The sequence below is a fragment of the Pelmatolapia mariae genome, linkage group LG17 (assembly GCF_036321145.2).
Source record: "Pelmatolapia mariae isolate MD_Pm_ZW linkage group LG17, Pm_UMD_F_2, whole genome shotgun sequence".
NCBI lineage: Eukaryota > Metazoa > Chordata > Actinopteri > Cichliformes > Cichlidae > Pelmatolapia > Pelmatolapia mariae.
In genome coordinates this window covers 36923951-36936866 of record NC_086242.1, presented here as the reverse complement: position 1 = coordinate 36936866, position 12916 = coordinate 36923951, and the positions used below count along the sequence as shown (strand labels likewise).

Here is a 12916-nt window from a genome sequence, read left to right as displayed (position 1 = left end):
AGAGTGATTGAGCTTTCAAAGTAGAGTTTTCAGCAATTAAATGAAGTAAGTAAGTAAGTAATTTTCTTGTGGTAATTGTTAATCTTTTGATTAACAATTTAGATATTTAGATATTTTTTTATTAGTGACTTATTAACTGTGCTCTAACGTACACTCCAGCAGCAGTAAACTGAGTACACTTTGAAGATTCACTTTCTTCACGACGTGGAGTTCCCGGTGCCTCTGCATGCTGCCTCTGTGCTCTTTGTTCCACTTCATTGGGGTGTGTGCCTGTGTGTGTGTGTGTGTGTGTGTGTGTGTGTGTGTGTGTGTGTGTGTGTGTGTGTGTGTGTGTGTGCGTGCGTGCGTGTGTGTGTGTGTGTGTGTGTGTGGATGACAGTGTATACCAAGAGAGCATTTTAAGGATGGGTTGGATCTCTCACTGTCTACTCCCCCATCCCAATCTTCTCTTTGCTATGTAAGTGAGTGAGTGTGTGTGTGTCGTCCTGTCAGTAGCAGTATTTGATGTTGTTGAATATAAGTCTGCATGGCATGTGTGTGTGTGTGTGTGTATATTTCTGAATGTGGTGTGTAAAAGAATGAAGAGGGTAAGTGAATCTGTGCAGGATCGCTGTGTGTGTGTGAGACAGAGAAAAAGAGTGCATGAAAAGAGAGAAGAAGAATAAGGAGGAAAAGTACACTGTGTCTTTGCACATGTGCACGTTTGTTGCATGCCTCTGTAGGTGTGTGTAGTAAGCCTCCTCCCCCCCCCCCCCCCTTACACACACATACACACAACTCCAGGGACTAGCATGTTCATTATTCTTCCTAAAAGAACCATTAAAATTTCATCAGTGCAATGCAATCTGTAGCAGGGCGGGGGGTAGGAGTGTGTGTAGGAGAGAGAGAGATACTCAGTAGTGTGAGGGGAGGGAGGGAGCTCGCATCCTCCACTCGTTCACTGCTGCCTGCCTTCATTCCCCTCTCCTCCTCCTTTTCTTCTTCATCGTCTTCTTCTTCTCCTCCGGTGGCTGGATTCCCTGGCTGATCGGGAGCATGCCAGATTACTACTTCTATCATGACGTGAGCCACCAACATCCCTCCTGCCTCATTCCCTTCGTCCTCCCGCCTCATTCTACTACTATTACAGTACCACTCTGTCCTCTTTCTCTCTCATGCACCGCACTCACACTGGAGAGGAGTTAGCATCCTGGATGAAAGGGTTAACAAGGTGTACTTGGAATCTCGAGAAAGGATTTTCTTATTCTTGTTGCTGCAGGCAGGTTTGGATATGTAACACATGGAGCAGGATCCTGCAGGGGAATATCTTATAGAGTTGAGTCCTCCTTTAAAGTAGTTCATGGCAGGAGATTTAAAGGTGAGACGTTCATTTGATTCTGTCTTTGGCTTCAAACTTGTTGATCAGCGTGACTTAGACAACACATCATGTCCTTTTCTATGTACACAACTTTTCAGAGTTTTGTCATTTTCACCTTTTTTTTCTTGAAGTAGTGTTATCTGGTGTGCTGTACCACTGATTCATTTAAAGGAGCGAGGCTCATTAGTGTTGCTCTTTTTCTGCAGTGATCAGAAAGGCAGGGGAAATTAGCAGCAACCTTTAAAGGCAGCAGGGAGTGAGCGAGCATTGGGGTTTTTTTCCTTCCTCCACAAACCCCTCACACCCACCTCCTCCGCCCCATCCCGTACGCCGCTTTGTTGTGCCAGCATGTGCATGAGGCTCTGTCTCACAGGTAGCTCTGATGACGCTAATTGTGTCCTAATTGGGTTTGTTTCCCTCCAGCCGTGGAGGTTTTTGGTTTGCGAGCCTCTTACTGCCACAGATGAGAGAGTTTGTGGCTTGGCGTGTGCGTACATGTGCGAGAGTAGGGTCGAGATTATGTTTGAGTGAAAACGAGGGAGAGTGTTAAGCTGAGAGCTGTTGCAGGAGTGTGTGTCTGGACCAGCCTGTGAGGAGTGAAAGAGTGAGTCTAGAGCCTTTTGGTAGGGTGCTTGTTGTTGTGTGTGTATGTGGCCATAGGACTGAGTGTGAGCTCTGTGTGTGTGTGTGTGTGTGTGTGTGTGTGGGTGCTATTTGCAAGCACATCTGTGGAGGTCTTGTGTGATGGATGGTGACTGACGGAGGGTGTGAGGTGTGTGAAGGAGGAGGATGAAGAGGAGAGGCAGTAGGATGGGGGAGGGTGTAGAGAGGAGGCAGAGAAACTGGTCTCCCATCTGTGTGTGTGTGTGTGTGTGTGTGTGTGGGAGAGAGAAAGAATCTAGGTAGTGGAGCAGTACATCACAGAATGGCTAATGGAATGCTGGAGACTTGAAGGGTCCTCTCCCATTTCCCCTCCATCACCACGCCTCACCCCTCCCTCCACACAGGATTGTGGGCAGAGTGTGACACACCAAGCGACATGCCATGGCTTATGTGTAGACTTCTGCATGTGCTCCACCCTTGTCAGGGAAGAAACTGGTTGAGGAGCTACCTTGATGAATATTTCTACCACCTAATTATCATCTTTATGATTTTAGTCCTGGTAGAGTGTAACACACTGCTGCTAACACGTTGCTGTTGTAAATCTATCTATTTTCACCTGTAGTCTATTTTCTGGTAGCTTTCCTCACTTTCTAATTTGTAAAGTATTTTGAGGTGAAGAAGCTCTTAACGACAGCTGTAACACGACTGAAAAATCAGCAAACCCAAGCACAAAACCCCCCTCAAAATCTTGGATTCATTTTAGCTAAGCAGTACCAGTCACTGTAACTCAAACACACATATCTACTACAAGAACTGAATGCACATTAAAAGAATAACAATATAAAATAATCTACATGCCACCTTTGTGGGTTTTTTTGCTTGATTGTTTGTATCTTTGTCCTCTGTGTTTTTATGTTTATGAAGCTCATTTTGGAGCCCCTTGATGTTTTTGTGAAGAGCACAGCTCTTGTGGTTAAGGGTCTCCTTAACTGTTTTGATTTCTGCATATTTGCTGCCTAAATCTTTGAGTCGCCCAAGGTCATCATGGACCTCTTCAGATTCTCTCTCAGTAAATGTTTTCCACCTGAGCTTTAATTTCCTAGAATGTGTTGAGGAGCCACAGTTTTGCATTTTTATATTGTTCTTTCGCATTTTGCTCCAGCCTGGCCTGTTTTCAGTTCTGTGAACTAGACCCACACCCTCATCATCCGTGCGGTTTTTCTGTCAGCTGCTGGACTTCCTTCTGGAGATTCATGCTGCATTGGTTTAAGGTTTGGTTGTCTTCCTGTTTTGTTTTACATTTATCCGCCAGCTGATTTTGCTTGGAGACTTGCAACACACTGCTTTGCTGATTCAAGGTTTTCTTGTCTGTTCTAACTTTCTTATACATTCATCCTCAGGTTCTTTTGCATCCTTAAGCTTCATGTTTAAGGCCCCAAGATCTTCCTGAAGAATCTGATTGTTTTTGATAAAGTCTTGTTTTTCTTTTTGTGCAGACCTAAGTTTTTCCTCCTAAGCTATTTGAGCCTCAAATTTAATCCTCACGTCCTGCACTTGGTTATTCAGGAATATGTTTTCATCCCTGGCAGTTTTTCTCTCAGCCCTTTTTAGCCTTTTTATTTTTTAGCCCTTTCTGTATACCTTGTTACTCATTACTATTTGCAAGCGTAATCAAGAAGTCCTCGAGTTGGAGTGTTGAGATCTTATTCTGTTGTCTGATGCCTTCTCTTTCCCCATGAACAGTAAAAAGCTGTTGTTGTAATTCTCCTGGAGGAGGGTCTTTCCTGATAGCCTGTTTATGCTGAAACATTTTGCATTTTTATGTTTTAGCGACAGAAATGAATCTAAACAGACCAGAATTTTATTCTGTTGTTCAGAGATCAATGAATCTCCACTGAGTGGAGGGAGCTAAAGCTGCAGCTGCCAAGAAACCTAAAGGATTTAAAGAGGAGTGGGCCAGAATCCCTCCTGAGATGTGTGCAAACCTGGTGTCCAACTACAAGAAAGGTTTTTGTACTCAGTCATGGTTTGCTTGGGGATCAAATACTTAGTTCATGCAGTGACATGCAAATCAAATATAGAACTTTTTTCTGGAATTTTGGTTGACATTTTTCCTCTCTTCATGAAAAAGAAACTACCATAAAGATTAGAGGCTGTTTTTTTTTTGCCCTTTATCCCCGTCCCTCTTCTCCGCTGTTTTTTTTGTTTTGTTTTGTTTTTTTCCCCCCTCTTTCTTTCTCCCTTTTCTTTTCCCCTGTCCCGTATCTAGCAAGTAAAAAAAATAAAAATAAATAAAATAAAATAAACAATAAAAGGTAAATCAAATGGACCATTACGGCAAGGCTGGGATGGTCCATTTGGTAAAGTAAATCCGTTGGGCATCTTTCTTCGCCTTTAGACAATAATTCTGATGGCAAAAGAACCAAACGGGACAGGTTTAAAAAAAAAAAGAAAAAAAAAAAAAGAGGCTGTTCATTTCTTTGTAAGTGATCAAACCTAAAAATTCAGCAGGGGATCAAATACTTGTTTCCCCCACTCTATGCGACGTTCATGTGTGACTTTGAAATCTATATGGAGACACTTGAGCTGTGGGAGGGTTTTGATCTTTCGTGCGACACATTCACAAAGATGGGGCTTTTTTCATGTAAGATCCTGGAAATATTGATGTTGCCCTATGATGACCCAGAATATCTCAGCATGTACATTTGATTTATTAATTTCCATCTTTAAATGTTCTTTCTGAAAATCCCCCCTAGGTTGATAACAGGATCTCATTGCCATTACAGAAATAACTGAATAAAATGAATTCCAATGACCGTCTGCACATATAGCGAGTACTGACACCCCTCTTCCCCACAAGCTTTCTTGAGCTGTCCTTCCCCTCCAGCACACCTGCCTTGCTGTGAATATAAAAAGATGAGGCATTCGGCAATCAATGTTTGTAACACTGTTGTGCTGTTATTCCTCATTTCTTCTTGGGCCTCCATGTGATTTATTGGGGCTCCTGAGGCTCACAACCAGCATGGTGCACTGCTGGGGGAGGGGGAATGTGCGTGAGCATGTGTGCATGAGAATATGGGATTCTTTTCACACTCTGTGTGTGTGTGTTTAGAATGTTTGGAATGTGACACGAGGGAATTAAAATTGTGTATCTGCAAGGAAATACTCTACCCTCTTAAAAATGGTGCGTATGCTTTGAAATGCAATTTCGGTCCCCATGTAAATTAGCCTGACAATCTGTTTTATTTAATAGGGACAGGCTCTCCCCTCAACATCACTTTGTGAGGTGGTCTTTTAAACTGAGCTGGTACTGCTGTATATCACTTACACAATTACAACCTTCACAAATCTATTGGTAATAAAAGAGAAGTTTATGAACTGCAAGCATGCAAAGCTGAAGGGGACGGGGGGCAGGGTGTGGCAAGCTGAAGGAGCATGCTTCAGTTGTTTGATTTGTGATGCATTTAGTTGTGTTGTGGCACGGTACTTCATTTTGACCTCTTGATCTCTGTTGAGTTAACTGTGTGTGTGTGTGTGTGTGTGTGTGTGTGTGTGTGTGTGTGTGTGTGTGTGATGACAAATTCTTGTCTATTATGAGTCAACATCTAAAATACCACAATGCCAAATTGTTAATAGTCCTGCTATAATCTCTCTTCTTCTTTTATACTTAAAATGAAAAAAGACGACCCCTCCTCTCCTCGCTCCTTCTGTCTTCCATGATCCACCACCGCTATAATGAGATTTGATGTTAATCCCGACACAATATCACAAGATTACGCGCCACCATAATGCTCTGCGCAGGCACCGCAGAGGGTGGAGAATGGGTTTGGCGCACGCAGAGGAAGCTTGGCTGGGTGAAAGCACATTAATGTAATCTAAGTGTAATTGGGTGGTAATGCAGCTTGTATGTAGATGAAAGGAGGAGTGGAAAAGCTATTTTTTTTTCCTTGCATGTCATCCTCTCTGTCAGACGAGCGCAGGGAGGGAGAGCAGGAACAACATGATGCCAGTGGTGCTATGGGTTGAGCCAGACAGAAGGAAGGAACTGATGGGGCTAGGGTCAAAGACTGCCTGGAGACGGTGTGACACAGATTATTTATCTATAAACTGATGTCAGATTCTTGTGGTGAGAGTGGATTTTTCAGAGAACGGAGTTAATGAATACAGTGAGTCAATAAAGGGAAACTGGGCAAAGTTTATTTTGGATTTTTTTTAACAGTTAACAGAGAAACAAAGCTATTTTTTTTAGATTTCATTGGATTACATGTGAATTTATATGACATTAAAATGGATTTAATTAAACTGTATTTTTTGAAGTGTTGTATTTCCTGCATTAATATTTAAGCCTCAGCCATTTTAATCATAAATTTGACTTGCTTGGTGAAAAGCTTGGTGCAGTGTTCTCTTGGATATCTTACATGTTGTGGTTTACTGGTATTTTCAAATGATATGACTAATCAATGTACTATATATAAAGTAACTGGAAACAACCTCAGAGACCACAGTGATAAGGGAATGCGAACTATAAATAAAATCATGAACAAGCTTCTGAATGTAGTCGGGAGGCTTCTGTAAATAACATATTTTATGTTATTTTATGACCTCTTAAGTTGAAAACACAGAAGGCCACAGGGGTGTTTATTTTGCAATGGTGTAGCCACAAAAATGTTCTGCTTGCCCTGCTAACATCTTATCCTGTTGCTTGTCTTTAGTTTAGTCTTCCAAGTAAGTGAAATTCTCAAGATGCATAGAACGAGACACATGCATGTATAAATGGACCACTGGTGGAGGCGGGATACACTTTGAATGATATTGAGATTTTTGAGTCATCATATTTAATTTTGATTCGCCAGGAGTTTAGATATATATATAAACAACTATAGAGGTTGCCCAGTATGATGGACAACATTAGACACAAATTAACAAAAAAAAAAAAAAAACCCAAACCACATTAATTGAAAGCAACAAAAACTTAAGCTCAAGTTAAGTTTATGTCAAGATTTGACCTGATTTGACCCAGCTCCATAGGTTATCAATATTCACACAAGGTATTCAATTTGATTTCCAGTCTGATTTGTGGGACTGCTAAATGCTGCTGTTCAACTAGGTTTGAAGGCAAGGGGTATAAAAGCATACCAGGTAAGGGAGCCTCGGACAGGTCTACTCGAGCACTTATAAGAAAATAATAATAAATAACCTCGGTTCTTTACTGAGCAGGTAGTGAATGTAATAGTGCCAGAATCGTGGAAATATGGTGATGTTTACATGTACCAATCAGGAGTCGAGCCCTGTTTTGAATCATCTGCAGTCTGGATATTAGTGACTTGCCCATTCCAGCATATAACTATAATTTTTGAGTGTTGATGTATTAAAAGCACAAGTGACCTTCTCATTAAAAGATCAGGAGGATTTAACCTATACCAAAAAGGCTTAGAGGGGAAAAAGCTGTCTTTGACAGGAGATTGACAACGTAAAAGGCACTCACCAGAAGCACTTATAAACGACTAACATGCAGCAGACTGACAACAGTGTATGTCCACACTAACCAAAGGCCTGCTCACACCACAAAATGGGAAACCATTGCTCAACAGCTAAGCTTGCTGATAATGGTGGTGCAGATGGCTAACTAGTCATTTGTCACTTCTGCAGCTGGCAAGCTAATTCCTAAGTTAGCCAGCCAGACTTTCAGTCATAGCTCTAGTTCTCTAAGCTAGCTGGCTTACTTGTAGAGAGAGAGCGAGAGAGCAAACCAACCTGCTTGCATGTTCATTAGTTTATTCCATAGCAGTGCAACAGTTGTTTTATATGTAGGCAAAGAAAGGTAAAAGAAAATAGAAACAAATCTGGTGATTTGTGCAAATTCAAGTCACTGAATTTAAAGTTAATGCAAATGATTTGTGAGGCTATATTTTACTCTGGGCAGCTAATAGTATTATTGGTTTTTGTGGGGACATTTTTCCCTTTCTAGATGTTACTATAATCTAAAAAATAACAAAATGGGTTAAAAAAAAGACATAAAAAGCTTTTCCACTCTTACCTCTGTTATTCATTAATTTTATTCATACACCAGATGATTAGCTGCTTCCCTGCAGGTGCCAATATCCTAATAGCTTTGCATTTTTACTGCCAGTGCATTTTTTCCTTAGTATTTAGTTTGGTCGATGTGAGTAATCTTGCCAGCATGAGGTTTAAAATCCCAAGCTAACAAGGATGTTTTGGCAGGTAAGGTTTTAGCTGTGAGGGTCAGATGCCATTCCTGAATGATTTCCTTGTCACTACGAAACAGTCTGTGATCTCTGAAAACAATAAACAGCAAGGTGCCAGGAAAATGTCAGACTCGGGCAAGCTTGTGGAACAAAATAACCGAGATAATATTGACACTACAACACGCATTTCTCAAGCTAATGAGCTGCCACTTCTCCTGTCAGTCTTCACCTTCACGATATTATTACCCCATTAAAGAAAGCCAGGATACCTGTAGCCACACAAACATGAATGCACAAATATACACACGCCCAAGCATGCTGTCTGCTCTCAACAGTTACCGTGACAACAGGAAAAACGCCACAGATCTGGCAGATTGTTGCAGTTTTTTTTTTTGGGGGGGGGGGGGGGGGGGTTAGCTGCAGTTCATCACCCAAGTAAAGCTTGGGGTGTAAATTTGGTGAAGAATTACACGGGACTAGTCAGTATTTTATCTGCAGTGTGCCTTATCTATAACAAGGTTTCCTGATGTTTGTGTACATGCTCATGTGCTCTTGTCACTCAGGTTGGCAGGGTTCTCCTCTGGCTTACACAGTTTATCACTTGCATTACTTTCTCTGTCTCCTCCGTCCTCTTTTTTGCCTCTTGTTGCATCTTCTCTTAAGTGTAGCTGTGCACAGTGAGCTTTGTCTGATGGATCAAGACTGAGGGATCAAAGCTGTTGCTGACAGTGAGTTGTGTGGATGTTTACCTGGGTGGGTGTATCTTTACATTAAGTCAACCTCTGGAACTCTAGCTGCAGGCTTTTTGCACCTTATTTGCCAAATTGGCTCCGTAGGGAGTTTTGAGACTTCTTCTTCTACAGTAGATTTCTTTTAGTTGTCTGGAAAAGATTTGAACTTAAATGTTTATATGCTAAAAACTCGCTTATTTTGATTTAACGCTAATATAACATGCTTTACTTTGTTGGCCTTAAAAACAAAGTATGTAAACTAAATGCTATTAAGTGGGGCCTGTCAGAGTAGATTCACATATTCACAGAGATCTGTATTTGTCATATAGTTATTCTGCATTAGGGCTCATACAGAGCTACACACTTTTCAATGGGCTCTACACACTTCTTTATGCTAATATGACAATGCACATTTTGCACGTTATCAGTGTATTATTTGCATTATTTTTTTGCATTGTTGTGCATTATTTTACAAACTTTGTCAACTTTTTGAAAAAACAATTAATCACTATATACATTATTACATTGACTTTGTGTTTCTGCTTTTTGCTCATTCATTGCTCTTTTGCATATGTTTTGATATAATAATACAACTGCATAGTGTTAAATGGTCCGCAGTCAACAATAATAAGCACATTATGAATATAAAACTATGTTGCTTTAACTGTGCTAAGGAATCTTCTAGTGAACTGCGGAATGGTCAGTGAGGTCCCCTAAGTGCTATAATGTGCAGCAATAGATCCCTACTGCATTTATTAGATTTATCAGTAATATTAATGGCCCACTGTGGAGCCTAGTGAAGTATGGCAAGGCTATTACAGATGTCCTAATTGCTAAGTATATTCCCATTAGTCTTTTTTCTGTCCAGTTAACACTGGCTCATAAGCAGACATAGAGTGTATAAGAATATTGTTTCTCACATTCAGCACTGCAAAAATGAACTAAATGTATCTGAGTATCTGGATATCTTTTATATTAGTAACTGACAAAATGAAATCTTGTACTACTAAAAGAATATGCAAATTATAGAATATTACCGGCTACATTTAAACCAAATAAAGTGAAATGAAGATCTGTACAAATATTTAAAAATAGATTTTGCATTATGCACTTGTTTAAGAGACCATAGTAGCTGGTCCAGTACACATGCTGCCCAAATGACATGTATGTTGAAGGAATGCCATTAGGATGTTATAGCATTTTAATGTGATGGCAAGGTGTTTTTTATGTTTGACCTCTGACCTACTGAGGTGATAATTTATAACACACGCTGCCTCAACCCACATGCTCTCCCCAAGGAAATCAGGCCGGCTCTATGGCCATCATTTACATCTATTCGAATTGAAGCAGCAATGTGTAGTTAATGCCCCAGGCCTTATGAATCAAACTTTATTGACCACTTGGAGAGTAACAGACACCCTTTGAATACCAAGTGCTAGTGAAAGGCCACTGGGTGAGAGAAATGCGTACCAGCTGTGGAGCTGAAACTGGGATTACCAGCAGTATACGCCAGGCTGTGATAAAACTGCAGTGGCTCCTGCTCATAAATATGGAGATTTCACTTCCAATAGGATTCCTTACAACTGAAGGAGACTTAGCATACAATATTGTGTTTAACATAAAAACACACGATATCAACTTTTTCTTTTACTTGTGATCATTTTCAAATCTCTTTTTAATTAAAAAACAAAAAACCTTCAAGTTTGTCATGTCCGCATGTAGATTATGTGACATATCCTTTTTTTCTTTTCTTTTTTTAGCTCCAGCACAGATAAGCCATGGTGTGAGACATGGTCAAGCAGAATCCTTCTAGTTTCAGTTTGTTATTTACTAATACAAAAGATGCAAACATAATTTATGACATTTACTTAAAAGAGAAAAGTGTTCATCTGTAAAAACATACTGACATATGAAAAATTTATTTCACTCTTCAGGAATCAAGGTTGAACCTCTCACTATTTGCCCTTGATATTTATAAAAACTATTGAAAGGGCCAGGGGAAAGGCACAAATGGTCATTTGACTGTGCTAATTTCATTGAATGGAAATCTTTATTCTCAGTTCTCTGTGTTTTATTTCAGCTATAGCCTAATAATAAAAGCACTTTTGAACAGGCTGTGTGAGATTTAACTTTTAGGTTAACAGTGTTAACTGAGAGTAGCTGTGTCACTTCCACATTTATTCAGCTGTTGCTTATTAATGCTAACAAATGCTAGTTCTTTGCTGGCTTTACTTTGTTGCCTGAACTACTTGTATTTGAAGTATGCAGTGAGGAAGAAACAGAACTGTGTTTAGTTTTAAATGACACTTGACAAGTATGTGTCTTTTAGTCATTTTCTTCTAAATGACCATGAGAGCACAGAGTTTCTTTTGTTTGTTAGCAAGGTGACAGTCGAGTTATTGTTTAGATTTTAAGCAAACATAAGACAGTTTGTGAGCAAAGTTGTCTGAATTTCAGTAGAAATTATATAATAAGTATCTGGTCTGTCACCTTTATTGGGGTCCAAAGCCTTCCAGTGCTCTAAAAAGTTAACCAGTTTGCAGTTAGTAGCATTAAGCTAAGCTTGACATTATAACATCCATCCATCCATCCATTTGCTTCCGCTTATACTTCTCAGGGTCGCGGGGGGCGCTGGAGCCTATCCCAGCTGTCATAGGGCGAGAGGCGGGGTACACCCTGGACAGGTCGCCAGTCTGTCGCAGGGCTACATTATAACATTTTAAACATAAATTACCCTTATAGCATCAAATCAAACACAATTTTAACTGTTATAATTCAATTTGAACATTGTAAAATATGACTATGCAAAATTAAAATAATAAAATAAAACTTTGTATTTTTCTCTATCTGACTGAGTGGGTTGTATAATGAAGCAACTTTATTCTGAAGTTCTGTTCACAGAGTAACAAAACTTATAATCATGTGCTGTGTAAATATATTAAAATAATAAGCCTGGAGTTTAATTTGTGGAAACTAATGCATTTTTTTATGGCAGACATATTAAAATGTCACCATAGGAAAAGCAAAAGTATAAGTAAATTAATAAGGATGGAATTCTGTTAGCTGCTTTGTTTTCAGGGGTCTGGCTGGCTCACTTCCATAAGCTCTGGAAACTGGAAGCGAACCATCATTAATGTTATTAGGAACACTTGTGCTGTGACTACTACCACAAGTCAAAATGTGTGCTGTGGAAAATGACATGTTGCAATATTGGTGAGGAAAAAAAATACAGTTAGGTCATTTCAAAAAATTGCTAATTCATACTTTAATGTTAACAAAGAGGAAGCAGACCAGTATTATCTGTTTGTTCCTATGATAGACATATCAGTGAAACTTAGCAGGTTAATGCAAAATTGCGGTCCTTTCTACGTGCTGACCTTTTATGGAACCACTTTTATTTATTTATTTATTTTTGGTAGACTAAGTAATGACCACAGTAGCTGGTTATATATAACACACTGTAGCATTATTCTGAGCACTGGTTATATCTTGCAATATATGGAGCAACATGTACAGCTTGTCAGCTAAACTGTTTTTTCCTATTTAAGTCTTGCTTCCTTCTTTTGCAAAGGTGCTTTGTGCATTCTGTTACATGTCACACAAAGCAGATGAAGAATGACCTCTGACCCCAGTGGCCTAGATACAAGGCCTTCCTGTCATTCTGATCGGTGGTACTGGCTAACCTTTTTCCTTGCAGCAAAAAAAAAGTGTGCCATGCTGTTCCCCGTGAGGTCCCATTGTTTCTTTTGTAATATTAAAGGAGAAAAATGGAGAAAAATTAGCACTCATGCAGTATGCATGACTTTAGAAAGCCCCTCATATAATTCCATTGCTGAGGGAAATGGGGAAGTCCAGAAGCAATATAGCTGTGTTTTTAGCAGGTTTAGCATTTCTAGTTTGCTGTGTGTTCCTAGTTGTGGAAGAGCATTGGTGTAATTTTTTTCCATAAGCTGTTGCAGCAAATATCCCCTGTGCATTGCTTATTTTTTGAGGCTACCAGATAATGTAATGTAACAAGA

General features: G+C 39.8%; 1 protein-coding gene across 1 annotated transcript in view; it reads left to right on the top strand.

The window, feature by feature from the left end:
- nav3 (neuron navigator 3) overlaps window positions 1-12916 on the top strand; it is a 422744-nt gene that overhangs the window by 105726 nt on the left and 304102 nt on the right. The gene's annotated exons all lie outside the window — the stretch shown is intronic.